We start from the raw sequence: 8,352 nt of genomic DNA, 5'->3' as shown, positions 1-8,352 counted from the left end.
CAGAGCACTGTTCAGCCCTGGCATATGGTGGTGTTACAGATTGAACCTGGAATGTTTGGTGCCTCAGGCATGAAAACCTCTTTGCATAACCATTATGCTGTCTCCAGTTTTACCCCATTTAACTTATAGCCAAGAAATGTTCTGGCATTTCTCTTTGCTATTAAATAACAACAAACACAAATAATGAAAATTGGCAAAGGATTTGATTAGACAGCTTTCCAAAGGATATGTACAGGTGATCATTAAGCACTCAAAAAGATGCTAAACATCATTAGTCATTTTGGAAAGTAGGTTAAAAAAAAAAACCACTATGAAGGGAATCAAAATTAGTTCATAAAAACCATTGAAAGGAGATGAGCAAGTCAAAATCCTTAGTCACAACTAGTGAGGATGGATAGCCACTTTGGAAAGTAGTGTGAAATTTAAAAAAAAAAAAAAAAGCATAGAGTTACCATTTGGCCAACAATTTCACTAGTAGGTAGCAAATGAAAATATATGTCCATCTCAAGAATTGCATGAGAATGTTTATAGATCCATCATAGCCCAAAATAAAAGTAATCCAAATGCCCATAGCCTAGTAAATGGATAAATAAAATGTGGCATGTTCATGTAATAGAATATTATTCATACACAAAAAGAAATGAAGTAGCAATATATGTAACAATGAGTATAAATCTCAGAAACATTATGCTAAGAGAAGAAAATTAGATACACAGTTCCACACATTTCTTTGGTTTCATTTATTTCGAATGTCCAGAACAGTAGATTAGTGTTTCCTAGAGCTAGAATAATTGAAGGTTAAAAGCTAAAGTATGCAGTGTTTCTTTGGAGAGAGATAAAGATGCTCTTGGTAGTGATGGCTTTCCAATTCTAGTATGCTAAAAACTGTTGAATTGTATATTTCAAATGAGTGACTCATACAATATATACATTACATTTCAAAGCCATTTAAAAGAGAGAAAAATCAGTATGTGTCCACCAATTATTAGATATGAAAAGATACATGTGACTTTCCCACAGGGAGTTGAGAAGCCAACTGGAAAGACAGTTCTATATGAAACAATAAGCAAACCATGTAGGCTAGAAACAAATACTGCCTCAAGAAGAGATACATAAGCTTCAAGTACTGTAAGCGTCTTGTGATACTTAGTGGAAACACTAGTTATTTTCTAGCACTATTGTTTGATTTTTTTTTATTTTTTTTTTTGCATGTTGTAGCCAGGTCTCCCCAGTTAGATCAGCTGTTTCATCTTGATTTACCCACCCACCCCAGGAAGAGAGGCTGCTGCCCAGCTTGGTACAGTGAAGGTGACTGGATTCTATAACTGGGGATGGAGCCCCGAGTCAGCATTTAGCACTTCCTGTCTGAGCTCACCTGCCCTTTGTAATCATACCTGTGTCACCAAGGGCTTCCTTTTTGTAGACAATTACCATGGAGCCCAAGAGAGTGGAGTAGCATGCTAATATTACTGTCTCCAAGTAACTGGAGACCAGGGAGCCTGGTTTAACCTCAAGGTCACCCAGGGGCCAAACACCTGGCTGGTGAGAGATTAGTAGATACCACTGTTCTACTAAACACAAAGAAAGAGGCTATTTATCTGTTTCTGAAGAGGTTTATAGACATTATTGGAGGGGAAAATCATTGTGAATAAATTTTATGTTAGGATTAAAATGAGTGTGAGAGATGGGATAGGGGAAAGGTGCTTTTAAGAGCAGGAGAAAAAAATGAAGCAAACAATAATGTTAACAAAATTAAAATGTTCATGATATCTAATATCCCTGAGATCCTCTGACATCCAGAGTCCTGAAATGAGCCATATTACCCTAGATCAGTCCAAATGTTCCTTTAGTGAGTTTGTTCTACTTAATATATCATTTAATGTATTTGTTCATTTAGGTTATGACTCATTGCTTCCCTGAATTCTATTTTTAGCTGTTGCTTCTCTGCTGGATTTTTCCACAGATCAGATACTCAGCTGTGTGTCCAAGGGGCAATATCTGCCTTGGGGTTGAAAAACTGACCATTTTGTTTTCATATTTGTAAATTATAAAAGAGTCTGGTAAAGGTATCTTTCATTTCCTCTAAAATTTTTCAGACTGAGGCATCAACCAATAAAGATTACACACAGGAAATACAAACAATAATTCAGAGACACTGAAAGGAAGAAAAGTTAACTACCCACATGCTGTTGTCTAATACTTGCACATCTGACTCCTGACACGCCTTAGGAAGGAATCTGGTAGCAACATGAACCAAATGTGCTGTTATAATCGGGAAATAAGGTTATGAGAAGTTTAAAAAAAAAAAAAAGAAAGAAGTAGTAGCTTTGTAGAAAGCTGAAGCATGGCTTGAATAACAGGGAGGGCACTCAGGCCCCAAGCAACCAGAACAAGTATTTGAACTGAGAGAGAAGGAATCTCAGTTCTGACAGGTTCTGGTGGAGACCAACCAAGACAGTGGCCCACAAGGATGCCAAGAAATATTCATTTGTTAGCCTTTTTTTTTTTCTGAATTTATATGCTATGTGTGCCTGTTTACAGGAAAATACACATTCTAGAATGATATACACCACCAAAGTGAATGAATTCTGGAGAAGGTAAATTGAATGTGGGTAAAGAAAAGTGCAAAATTGCTTTTCACTCTAAATACATCTTTTTTTTTTTTTTTTTGCCTCGAGGATTATCAGTGGGGCTTAGTGTCTACACTATGAATTCTCCTGGCAGCCATCTTACTTCCTTTTGTTGTTGCTGCTGTTGTTGTTGTTGTTGGGTAGGACAGAGAGAAATTGAGAAAGGAGGGGAAGACAAAGAGGGGGAAAGAAAAATAGACACCCACAGACAGATCTGCTTCACTGTGTAGCGATATCCCTGCTGTTGGAGAGCCGGGGGCTCGAACTGTGATCCTTGCTCCTATCCCTGTGCTTAGCCTAGTGCAACCTAGCCCAACCCCCTCTAATTACCTTTTTAATTTTGGGTAAATAAGAAAAAAAGTTTACACATATATTGTATAGTTTTAAAAGATGGCAAAAAGGAAAGGATTAAAGACTTTGTATGCTCATTATTAAAAAGTAAAATAAGGAGTAAGGGTAGATAGCATAATGGTTATTCAGAGAGATTCTCATGCCTGAGGCTCCGAAGTCCCAGATTCAATCCCCTACACCACCATAAACTAGAGCTGAGCAGTGCTCTGGTAAAATAATAAATATATAAAATAAAATTAGAATCATTCGGTTAGAATGAAATAAGCAATATTTGTAACCCTGTAACTCATACATAACCACTCTACAGATATATTTTCACTTAAACCCAGGCTGGTAGGCTTGTGGTATACACAGGAAAAAAATCAAAGATCAAAAGTTATGTGTGACAAGAGGGCTGGGTGATGGCACACAAGGTATAGTTCACACATTACAATGTGCCAGGACCTGGGTTTAAGTCCCCAGTCTCCACCTTAAGGGGTGAAGCTGCATGAGTTGTGAAGGATTACTGCAGGTTTCTCTTTCTCCCCTCCTCCTCCCTTTACCTCCATCTCCTTCTCAATTTATCTCTGTATACAATGATTAAATAAAATATTTTAATTCAATAAAAGATGTATAAAATGTCTACACAGAGTACAAAAAAATAAACAACAAAACAAACCCTTTAAAAAAAAGAGTTTGTGCTTTGCCCAGATTGGAAACTGGGATTATAATTAGCATATTCATATAAAGATTTCACTCTGGGTCTTTGGTAAAATGAAGCTGGGAAGGAGTTTTCTGAAAATAAGTGTCAGTAGCCTTGGAAGTTGGTTTTAGATAAGCAAAGAACATCCTGTGATCAAAAGAATGACTTAGCATCTGGAGAAATCAAGATGCAATGAGGATGCTCTTGGCAGTGAGACAGCCCTCATTTGCTATACTGGCCAAGCAGGGCATGAGTGTCGGTGCCCCCAGGTATCTTTCACCAAAGGCTTCTTTGTTAGGAGATGGCCAAAACTGCCACTGCACAACCCAACAGCTCTGTGACCTCAGTGCCCAGTGGACCTCTGTGCCCATTGTCACTGGATCCTACACCCAACTGAAGGAACACTGGGAGGCTGGACTCCTCCAATTCTCTCCTACAGAAAGAAAGTACACTTGTGGCTCCACATTTAGAGACCACAGAGAATAGGATAGGCTCAGAGGTTTTAAATAACAACAACTAAGAGAATAAGAAGCACATCTAGGAGAAATGACCTACACTATACTTGTGGGTAGAGGAAGCTGAGTCTCCTACCCTGAGCAAAGGTGGGAACCATACAGGGAAACCACAAGTAGGAGGACCCTGTCTCATTCTACCAGTTCTTCTTTTTCTTCTAGCGTTTGCCCTTCTTCCGTAGCCAGTCAACAGCGTCAGGTTGAGCCTGATGTAAAGTTTCGAGACCTCCTTTGAATCTGGAGAGGTGGCAGTCATCATAACTAGTTAGTGAAAGGAGGACACTGAGGTATAATTAAGAAGTTGTGGGATGCTACTGCAGGGAGGTCTTCCTTGAGCTTGTGACTTTGAGGAAGCAAAGGTAAGAAAACTTCCCCTGGGATTTTAGGACATGTAGTAAGGGTAGAAAAGGGTTCTGAAAATGTAGAACCCCAGTGTGTTCCTTCAAAGTGGAATCAAACATTCATTTTTTTCCCCATTGTTTTTTGTTGTTGCTCCTATGGTTGAGGGCCACTTAAGCCATCTTGAGAGAACAGGAAAGGACTGGTCTCTTCCTTCTTTTACTTATTCAGCATCTTCTCCCTGGTGCTGGGAGCAACTGGGGTTAGTGAGCTGGAACCCCAGCAGATCAATAGCATGTGTGCATGAGGATGTTGTTAGTGACTGCTAATGTTCATCATGGGTACATTCAGAGTATCTGTTATGGCAAAGCAGTACTGTCGTCAGGAGGTCCAGCTTACTAGAACGTAGGATAGTTTTCTGTCTTGCTTACTACAGCTTTAGAAACATATTTAACAATGAGTGACAATATTTTGTATGCAAAAGACTTTTTAAAGACTTCATCTATCAAATCTCGTGACAAACATATGTAACTCTTACATATCTATTACAACTAGTATATACCTAAAACTTTAGACTGTGCATATTCTAATTACATTATGTGTGAAACACCTGTTAAAAAGCAAATGAAAAGTGAAGGAGATCACATAATAGAGAGAAAAAGACTTTCACGCTTGAGGTTCCAAGCTGTACAGGTTCAACCTCCCATACCACCAGAGGCCAGAGCTAAGCAGTGCTCTGGTAAAAGAAAAAAAATGGGGGGAGGGGAGTTGGGCTGTAGCGCAGTAGGTTAAGCGCAGGTGGCGCAAAACACAAGGACCGGCATAAGGATCCTGGTTCGAACCCGGCTCCCCACCTGCAGGGGAGTCGCTTCACAGGCGCTGAAGCAGGTCTGCAGGTGTCTATCTTTCTCTCCTCCTCTCTGTCTTCCCCTCCTCTCTCCATTTCTCTCTGTCCTATCCAACAACGACAACAACAATAATAACTACAACAATAAAACAACAAGGGCAACAAAAGGGAATAAATAAATAAAATAAATATTTTTAAAAATGGGGGGAGGGCATTTGGAGGAGGAAGAGGAAGGAAGAAAAAGTACATCAGAGAGATACCTCACTGGCTAGTGTACATGCCTTGTTATGCATATAGCCCAAGTTCAAGCGCTGGTACCACATGGTCATGCACTGAAGGAAACTGTGGTGCTCTGTTGTCTCATGTTCTTTCTTGCTGTCAGTCTGCCTGCCTACCTACTTAACCATCTCTATCTCTATGTCTATCTCCATCTCTCTGTCAGCTCTGAATATGGCCCAGGAATAATAAATTGTGCATGAGCGACGCCCCAGAGTTAAGTAGTGTATTAGTCTCTTTCTTCCTCTCTTTCTCTCACTTCTTCTCTCATGCAAACATAAAGAACATCCCCAGGGAGTCGGGTGGTAGCGCAGCGGGTTAAGCTCACATGACGCAAAGCGCAAGGACCTGTGTAAGAATCCTGGTTCCAGCCCCCGGCAGATGTCTATCTTTCTCTCCCCCTCTGTCTTCCCCTCCTCTCTCCACTTCTCTCTGTCCTATCTAACAATGATGACATCAATAACAACAGTAACTACAACAACAATTAAAAACAACAAGAGCAACAAAAAGGAAAATAAATATAAAAAATTTAAAAAAGAACATCCCCAAATGCAGTTTTCATTGTGCTGTAGTGTACCTATTAAATTCTTCTGCAGAATGAAAAATGTTGTTGTAGCATAACATTTGCTTACATATTCTGCATCATCAGTCTTTGTTCTTTGCTAATTTTTTAAAAATAAAATTACGGTGGAGTCGGGCAGTAGTGCAGCAGGTTAAGCGCAGGTTATGTGAAGTGCAAGGACTGGAGTAAGGATCCCAGCTCCCCACCTGCGGGGGAGTCGCTTCACGGGTGGTGGGGTGGGTCTGCAGGTGTCTTGTCTTTCCCCTTCAGTGTCTTCTCTTCCTCTCTCCGTTTCTCTCTGTCCTATCTAATGATGATGACATCAACGACAACAATAATAACTACAACAACAAAAAGAAAAAAATCAACAAAAGGGAAAATAAATAAATAAATAAAAATAAAATTAAGGCCCATCACTACTGCAACTAGGCTGTCTTGAACCTCCTCCATGGCATTGCTGACACCTCCTCTTTGTACAGGAGGGTCCTTGCTTGGTATGGTGACCTATGCCACATACGACATCCTCCCTCCAGACAACTGTATCCAAGTGGGCAAAAGAGATCACTTGGATATTGCACTGCTTTGCCATGTGAGCGACCCAAGTTCAAGTGTGAACTTCACAGCATGCTGTGCTGTTCCCCTTCCCCCCCACCCCTCTCTCCTCTTTCTATCTCTATCTTTTTCTCTTTGCCTGCCTATCTCTCTGTCTCTATCTTTAAAAAAGTGTATTGGGTACGGACGGGTGGTGCTGCACCTGGTTGAGCTCATGTACTACAATGTGCAAGGACCCAGGTTCGAGCACCCTGTCCTCATCTGCAGGGGGAAAGCTTTATGAGTGGTGAAGCAGGGCTGCAGGTGTCTCTCTGTCTCTCTTCCTCTCTATGACACCCTCCCTCTTGATTTCTGGCTGTTTCTATCCAATAAATAAAGATAATTTAAAAAAATTAAATATATTGAGAAGCAGGGTTCTTTGCTCAAGTTTAAATTTTTCTGTGGCTCTTTAAGAGGCCTGAGGAAAGAACAAAAAAGGAGACATGCTAGTAACATGAAGGAACTAATACATTTTTCCTGTTTGAATATTTCCAGGAATATGTCTCCTTAAAATCAGAGCAATTTCATCAAATTTGACTAGCAAAAGTCATTCATGCAAAAATAATGGCTCAATTATAGGTTGTGGAGCCTGCCTACTCTAAAGGACTCTACATTTTCAAGAAAACTGCACCAATGCAAATGCACAGAGAGACATTTTGTTAGATGTCTCGACACACAGATAAAACTGTCCTGCTTGTCGTTTTCTTCACCTTCATTGCTAAGAGGAAGAGAGGAATTCTAAGTTCCTGTTGTCAGAGGCCTCCCCCAGCCCTGGAACACAAAGCCATAAGGAAATGACAAGCTTTTCAAAGCCAAGAAGTAATGGCTTCCCCAGCTATCTGGAATTATTTGGCTATTTCAGGATTTGAGACCTTTTATTTCAAATCCACAGTAAGCTAGAAGGTTGGAGTTGGGGGGTGGTAGAGTACAGAGTGTGTTATATGAGATACTAACCCTTAAAAATTAGCCTCAAATCTGAACTCCTTGCTGAGCTATTCAACAACAATAACAAAAAAGTGTTGTCTAAGACAAAATGCTGAATCAGTGAAGATGTGTGGATATTTAGGACTTGTGTAAGAAAATTATTTGTGCAGCTGTTATCTTTCTGAGACATGGCCATCCAGAGGTGGATTCAGATCTATTTATCTTGTATATTGGCCTTCTGCAGTATTAAATTAAACTAGTTTTTTTTTTAATTTTATTATATTTTCCCTTTTGTTGCCCTTGTTTTTATTGTTGTTGATGATGTCGTTGTTGGATAGCACAGAGAGAAATGGGGAGAGGAGGGGAAGACAGAGATGGGGAGAGAAAGATAGACACCTGCAGACCTGCTTCACCGCTTGTGAATTGACTCCCCTGCAGGTGGGGAGCCGGGGGCTCGAACCGGTATCCTTACTTTGCGCTTTGCGCCACGTGTGCTTAACCGCTGCGCTACTGCCCAGACTCCCTTAAACTAGTTTTTTAAGTAAATTACAAGACCCACCCTTAGACATGTTTAAACTGCAATCACATGCACAAATATTTAGGAGCAATAATGATGCAGACTATTAATATATTTCTAG

Source organism: Erinaceus europaeus, chromosome 5 (assembly GCF_950295315.1).
Source record: "Erinaceus europaeus chromosome 5, mEriEur2.1, whole genome shotgun sequence".
NCBI classification, from domain to species: Eukaryota; Metazoa; Chordata; class Mammalia; order Eulipotyphla; family Erinaceidae; genus Erinaceus; species Erinaceus europaeus.
Note: the sequence above shows the minus strand (reverse complement) of the source record.